This window comes from Aplysia californica, unplaced genomic scaffold (assembly GCF_000002075.1).
Source record: "Aplysia californica isolate F4 #8 unplaced genomic scaffold, AplCal3.0 scaffold00201, whole genome shotgun sequence".
Taxonomy (NCBI): domain Eukaryota; kingdom Metazoa; phylum Mollusca; class Gastropoda; order Aplysiida; family Aplysiidae; genus Aplysia; species Aplysia californica.
The window spans coordinates 1,108,614-1,117,018 of NW_004797471.1; positions in this window are offsets into that span (position 1 = coordinate 1,108,614).

The window sequence follows — 8,405 nt, forward strand, 5'->3', positions numbered from 1 at the left end:
GAAGAAGAAGAAGAAGAAGAAGAAGAAGAAGAAGAAGAACAACAACAACAACAACAACAACAACAACAACAACAACAACAACAACAACAACAAGTGTGTGCGTGCGGGAGAGAGAGAGAGAGAGAGAGAGAGAGAGAGAGACATGCCCACATACAACTGTACAAGTGCAATGGGTGTTTTTCTGTGTTTGTGCTGAATGCTTGTATGTTGATCTTTTTATCTTATCTTTTCTTATTTGTGAGGCAGCGTGATGGAATCAGGCTCTCGTCAAAATAATGAAATCGAAGAAAACTGCAGTTTTCTCCCTGCTTAGCAATTTTTATCAATTTTTTTCACCTTTTATGTCCATTTACAAACACATTCGTTTGAGGATTTCACCGAAAACGTGGATTAAAGGCACAAAAATATAGATTTACAGTTTTCATGGACTCTCCAGCTTTGGAATTTACCAAACTTTGGCGGCCATTTTCTCGCTAATTTTACCTCTTAAATCAGGTGACCCCCACCTCCTTCAATCCAAAATATCTCCACTTCTATTGAAGATGGTTCGGAAATTTTGTCATTGAAAGCAAGACAAATGAAAAAGCATTAAGATGATACCAATAACTCAATATGCCTAAAAATTGACGAGCGCCTGATTCCACCACGCTGCCTCACATTCTGTCTTATCGTTTCTTATTGTATCTTATCTTATCGCATCTTATCTTATATTTTCTCACCATAAGTGTTGTTAGTTGGTGCTGTACCGATCTCCTGAGGGGTGTCGTCACCAGCTGTCGGCTGTGCTCTCTGGTCTGGTGAGGAAGACATCTCTTTATCTCCCGTCTTTTCGCCTGTCACGTGGCCTTCACCAGCTGGCACAGCATTGTCGTCCAATCTTGATGCGGCTGGTTGAATGCTACCATCCCTCAGTTGGTGATAGGCGTGAGGGCCTGAGTCGCAGGAGCTTTGCAATGTGCCAGAACCATTTCCTCCAATCTTTGCGGTCCCGGAAGAACTCTGTAGGCAAAGTTGGCTGTACAGCAGCCCGGGCGCTTTCTCGTTTATGTATTTCGCCATCTGGTTCCGAACATTCTTCAAATTTAAAACATTTGCTGCTAAAACATCAAATTTGCTTTCTACAGTCAATACTACATGGCCGAAAGAAAGCGTAATGTTAATATTTTCAGAACGGATCTCCACATTTTTTAGAACTTGCTGTGGGTTTCTTAACGCATCAAGAATACTGCAAAAGTACCGGGTAATTCTTGAGTATCTCAGGTTGATTATTAGCACTTTCTTCGAGACGCATCTACCGCCAACAAGAATGAAATCTTTAGCGCAGATGATCAATAAACGACACCGTTGCATGCCATTACGTATACAAAACAGATTCGTCCACGACAGAGACACATCTGTAGATGCGACTGGTCTAACACCGACCGCCCCGGTGTTTCCCGCAATCACTTCGTACTGGTACGGGTGCCAGATCGTGCCCTTCGATGTGGTCAGGCTGCAGGTTCCTCTGTCAAGGTCGTCATCAGATGACCAGGGAAATACCCACTGAGAGGACACATCGTCCTTTTCATTTCTGTGCGAGAGAAGGAAAGAGACGCACTTCAGTAGATAGACTCTACGCTAAACCATCAAGATAACTGTGTTGTCATTTTGAAATATACACTATGCAGCTTTTACAATGTTACAGGACAGACAAAATACTGAATGTTCTTACCCCTCAAAAATCACAGTATTCGCATACTTCCAAAGTCAATATCTTTAAGTGTGTGTGTGTGTGTGGGGGGGGGGGGGGGGGCTACACCTGAAGGCTATCTCGCTTACTAATGAGAAAGCTAAAAATGTCTACAACTAAAATTCCATAATTTTGAGTCGAATCTGGACTTTGAGGGTGTAGCCCCCCCCCCAACCCCCGCCCTCCCCCGTTAAGAACACAATTTTGATAATAACTTCCTTATCTTTAAAATATATTGCTTTCTTGGTAACACAATTCAGGGTTTTTTTTCATCTCCTGAAAAATTGTAAAATCTGCATATTCCGTACTTTTTAAAATGACGTCAGAATTGTGACGTTGACAATAAGAGTGGTCCACCTCCCCTGAAGCCTTAAGGTTAACATAGATGTACCCTAGCCACGGAACACAAGATGATATAACATGATGTGCGATCTTTAGATTAGTTTTAACCCAGAAGTGGTGATTATGACGAACTTTCTTGCAGTTGGACCCCAAGTGCAATTCCTGACTCTAGCATTTCTGAGATAGAAAATAGAAAACAGAACCACTACTTTTATTCTCAAGAGCACAATTGTACGTGCACTTTTCGCAGCCAGGCAATGACTAAAGCAAAGCAGTGGCTTAAAGAGGTAATAGGAGCGGGTGGTTGGCGCGTGCTCTGGTGAGGTTTGCTTCTTCTTTCCTATCACATATCTATCGTCCTTTTCTCTCCTTTTTTGCGTTTGTTACTCTCTAGTAACACCTCTAATCTTCGGCACTTAGATGACCTTATTGTGTTGTAAGTGCCATAAAACTCTTACTAAACTTAAGGTAACTGGAATAAGGATTTTTTAATGGCATAGTCAACCTGAAACACACGATTTTATTTCTTTTCTAGTTTTAGTAAAAGTTTTACCGTCATGTTAGTGCAGAACATTACAGGTATTACAAGAAAGTAACAGACACAAAATAGAAGGAGAGATAAGGATGATAGAAAAGGAGCAAACCATACCAGGGCACTCGCCAACCACCCACAAACACAGGATGGGTGATCAGACAATAATCTGAACAGACCAAGTGGGTGGTCGACGGGCGCTCTGGTATGGTTTGCTCCTTCGTCCTTATCTTTCACCCTTATCTTTGTATATTTTATTATTTGTGTTGTTAGTGCCGTAAAACGATTACTAAATGTAAAACGAAAGCGAAGAGACCATAACATTGGTTGGGTAAGTTCCTTTTAATTAAACACAACAGTCTTTACCTGTACCTGTCATATGTTCTTATACTGAATGACAGTGAGTTTTTGAGTGTAATAATTTGAGTGTTAGCCTCTAAGATCTAAGATCTATAAGTGAATTCTTTTATCGATATGGGTAACACAACTGACGTTGTCACGAGAGGTAGCGCAGTGCATGATGTATGCTGTCAACATTCTTAAAGTGACAGTTGTTGTAAAAATACGTAACGGCACAGGTATCGTCAAGATTCGTAACGTAGCGTAACAGATGTTGACCAAACACGTAACGTAACAGATGTTGACAAAACACGTAACGTCACAGATTTCGTCAAGATCCGTCACGTAACGGGTTTCTCAAGACGCGTAACTCATCAATTCACGTAACGCCACGTGTGTTGTCGTCTTGACACGTAACGTATTGAGCCTTTTCTTCTACAGCGAACACTTTCCCGTAAACTGCAAGGTGCATTTGAAAAGCGCGGTTGTATATTGGGATTGAGAACAATTCACAACATGAACGAAATGAATGGTTCCATTGAAAAACAATCTATACGCCAAATTTCAGCATCCTCCCCCCCCCCCCCCCCCCCCCCCACACACAAAAAAATATATATAAATCTGTCCACTCAATATAGATCTTTAATCTTTTGATAAGAATTGTCGTAGAAAATGTTTCTCAAAATGCATACCATCCATCGATGTTAGGCATGATAAAATTGCCTTTCTTTCATCTTCTTGGTTTCATAGTATAAAACTTTCCCGTTTTTTTCTCTCAGATTTGAGGTAAAATAGATAATAATGCGCTTTGCCATGGGGCCTTTCACACCAGAGATCTCATCCTCTGATGAGTGTAAACAAAAAAACAAACTGGAAAATTCGACAATGAGGAAAACACTGCTCAGAATCTAATGAAGGAATGGATTTTACAACTTTCTAACGCAGAAAAGCTAATAACCTGAAAGGGATACTAGTCGACAAAAGTTCATTAGTATAGACTCCCAAAGTAATAAATAAATAAATAATAAATAAATAAGTAAATAAATAAATAAATAAATAAATAAATAAATAAATAAATAAATAAATAAACCAAAACAAGAACATAATTCTCTTAAACGTTTTAAATACCAGAGATGCATGACGACGACGACTACTACTACTACTACTACTACTACTACTACTACTACTACTACTACTACTACTAATAATAATAATAATAATAATAATAATAATAATAATAATAATAATAAACAGCATTTATATAGCGCATATCCCCGCTCCACAGCAATCCCTATGCACTTTACATTATATTATTACCCCTGCAGACCATAGAACACTCAGAAACATTCTCAGCTTCCCGGGAGGCATACAATGCAAGCAGCTGATTGAGCGCTCAAACACTAACAAACTGGCAGGATCTTTCACTGTCTAATGCTGAGTACCCATCCCCACCTGAGTGAAGTGAGGAAAATTTGTGTAAAGTGCCTTTCCCAAAGACATAACGTGGGGCCCCTGACAGGATTCGAACCCACGACTTTACGGTTGCGAGTCTGAGAGCCTAACAACGAGGCCACGGACGCCACAACGACTTTAAAACTCGTAATAAACACGTTAAAATTAGAAATATGCGGTCTTTAGTATTATTCCGTCTTGATTCCTAAAATATGCAGAAAAGGGGAAACAACAAAACACTCTTAAAAATAAAATGTTAATAATAATGAAATCGAAGAAACCGACTTTTTTTTCACACGTTGTGAAAATGTATTGATTGAATTGTTTTGTTGTGTTCTGTTTTGCTTTTACTCAAAACCTTTTAGGTCCATGTGGAAACACATTTCTTCGTGGAATTACTGAACAATGTTGATAGAAGGCACACACAAAAAAAGTAAATTTGCAGTGTCCAAGGACACTTTAGCTTTAGAACTCACCAAACTTTTGTGGCCCTTTTTTCACTAAATCTAGCCTATCCCTGACACCAAACGACCCGCACTTCGTTCAATGGCTTCCATTTAAGATGGATGAGCATTTTTCCATCAAACGCAAGACAAATGAACAAGCTTTACGATGATGTCAATAACTCCATAAGCCCCCAAAACGGACGAGTGCCTGATTCCACCTTGTTGTTAAAACATATTATTATAACTATCTCGTGACCACCGTCCAGTTAAAGAAAAAGAGTGGGTAGTTGGCAGGTGCTCTGGTGTGGATTGCTCCTTCTTTCCTATCAAACATCTACAGTTGTTATCGCCCCTCCTTTTTGTGTTTGTTGCTCTCTTGTAACACGTCTAATCTTCGGCACATATATGACCTTATGTGTTGCAAAAGCCGTTTAGTCAAACTCTGACTTTAATTTTTTAAACTCTTTAATAAAAAAAGAAATTAACTAAAAAAGAACTCCCACCTGGTTGTTGGATCCACAGACGTGAGGTCACCATCGTCCTCTTCCAAAGTTTCTCTTGGTGGGTTCGGGTTTTCACTTCTTCCGAAAAGTTGATTGCCAATATGAGACCCCTTTTCCCTCAAACAAAACTTCTTGATCTTTAAGGCTGAAAAAAGAAGAGGTAGAAAAATTAATTTGAAAGTTTTAAGGCCATCGTTTAACTCGCAAAATTTCAGGGGCATAGTCTGGTATGTTTTGATGTGGTGTGGGTTGAACGTCCCAGTCTGTAGAGATGTGCATGTTCGGCTTAAATATTCAACATTCACGAATATTCGGCTATTCAATTCACATACAGACTTCAACAAAAGTTAAGGACCACCTTGACAGACTGTCCTAATTTTTTTTAATATCCGAAAGAAGGCAGCAAGGAAAGTTTCTAAATTTTTTCTCTAAAAGTGTTAATGGGTTACCAACGCGTACAGCAAAGCCTTCTAAAGGACCAAAACCACCACGTGCAGCACTGAAATCCTTGGGGTATTTTAGCCAAATTTTCTGGGGGTTTTATCGACTTGTGAGCGACATCAAGGACTTTCCTCAGTTAAATTTCTGGTGCACGTCATAAACTGACGTACGGTCTCGAACTGTGCTCACTTTGGTGGCAATATAATAAGCCACCGTTTGAGCAAAACCCAGTATTGCATCAACATGCTACCAAGACGAAAGCTGAGAGACTTTGATCGTGCCCGAGCTATGACATGGCTGCAGCATGGAGTTGGAGCCCGAGAAGTTCCCAGAAGGCTTGCAGTTTCACACTGTGTCATTGTCGGCCTGAGGCCGCGCCATCAAGCCACTGGATCAGCCCGAAAACGCCCTTGTGCAGGTCGACCCATAAAGACAACTCAGAGTGTTTGCAAGTGGTCCCTAACTTTTGTTGAACTCTGTATATTAGAGACAGAGTGGTAAGTGGAGCCAGAAGAAGATGTAAAGACAGACGTCTGGGAAATATTTACTTCTGCTCACACGCAATTGTCACACCATAAGTATCTATTTCGAGGGCCTGTGATTCTCGAGTATCGAAGTAAGTTGGCGGTTTTGAAAGAAAATAACACCAGACAGACATAATAACCTCCTTTCATTCGCACCCGGTATTCGAATAGCTCGAATAGTGAAATCATGCTTCGAGCAGTCGACGAAGTTTCCTGTCCTTGAAAACAGCACGACACTGTCAGTATTGGGGAGGATGGACTAAAGAATGCATCTTCTATCTCCGATAGGACCAAGCCAAGAAGGAAAGGACTCTTGAAAACACAAGAAATAGCCCCACGTATATTTAATTTTATATATATATATATATATATATATATATATATATATATATATATATATATATATATATATATATATATATATTTTTTTTTTTTTTTTTTTTTTTTTTTTTTTTTTACATTAAAAAACTTTTTTTAAGGCCCCCATTTGGGATTCCAACCAATGTCAGATCCAACATCTTCTTGGGTGGTCCTTGAATCATGTGTTCATCTCAGCGAGTTTGTGTCTGTGCACCATTCTACAATCTTCTGATCTTACCTTTTCCGCTGATATCACAAATTCCAAATGGCCTCACGATGCTCTCTATTTGTGAGATGTGCTGACAAAGCGTGTTTTCTTTCGGGTTTTAGCGGTATGAAAATTGATACATCAACTTTTTAGCTGGAGTTTGTACAATTTTAAGTATGGAATAATAAAATACACAGATAAGACTTGAACAAAAAGGAATCAACTGAAAATCTATCAATCAGACCCCAGTGTCGATTTTCTGCAGATATCTCCATTCTTGTATCGCGAGAAGTAACTCATTTTGTTAGCACGCCTCACATATTCTTTTCCTTTAAAGTGTTTACACGGAGCCTTCCATTACTATCTCAACATTTTGTGATTTGAGTTGTTTCGTTGCTGTTTCAACGATGTGTCATGGCCTTTACTGTTCTTACAAAAATAATTATTTGACAGTGACGGCAATGACTCCAATTTGGACAGAAGTTGGCTGGATTTAATAGCCTCTTCCATCAATGAAAGTTGTATCCTAATGGGTGGATGAGGTAGAGGGGGGGGGGGGGAAGATTGAAAAATGGGGGGGGGGGGTCTCCGATTCAACGCCCACCTCCGATAACGCTGGACAAAGACGACATATACATTCAAAGGTAATACACGAGACATGTTTGAAGTGATCAGTACGGGATTCGAACTACGGTCACCCACTGGACAAGGTAGCATGATACCAAAGGTATTCGTTGTTTGAACGCTCCCTCTTTTAAATTGAAAAAAAAACCCAACATCTTCATAAAGAAGAAAAATCCTCAGAAAAAACATTTCCACCAAAAAAACCCACATTGAAATTAACTTAGGCATCCCTATTATTACTTTCCCCACGAAAACAAAACTATACGTTAAATAACATCTATATTATCAGCAACAATCATAGGGATAACCGTGGCAACAACAACAACAGCAGCAGCAACAACAAAAATTATCAAGAACATCAAAAACTACAAAAGCAACAACAAGAACAACAGGAAAGAGAAAAACAACAACATTAATAACAAACAAAATATCAACAACAATGACTATTGTAGCCGAGATATCAACAACAACAACAACAACAACAAAAGCAACAACAACAACAACAACAACAACAAAAGCAACAACAAAAGCAACAACAACAACAACAACAACAACAACAACAACAACAACAACAACAACAACAAAAGCAACAACAGCAACGACAACAACAACTAGAAAAACAACAACAAAAACAACAAAAACAACAACAAGCTAAGGAGCAATCAAGAGAACAAAAATAACATTACAACAACAACCACAGCAACAACAACAACAGCAACAACAACAACAACAACAACAACAACAGCAGCAGCAACAGCAAAAACAACAACAACAACAGCAGTAATGCCAAACTAGCAACAGCGCTGCCGGGTCCAGGCCGCCAAATTACTTATGACAGTGCGTGCGCCCAGATAAAACTAATTACAAAAGACCCCCCTATATGCCACACGCGGACGAAGGAAGTA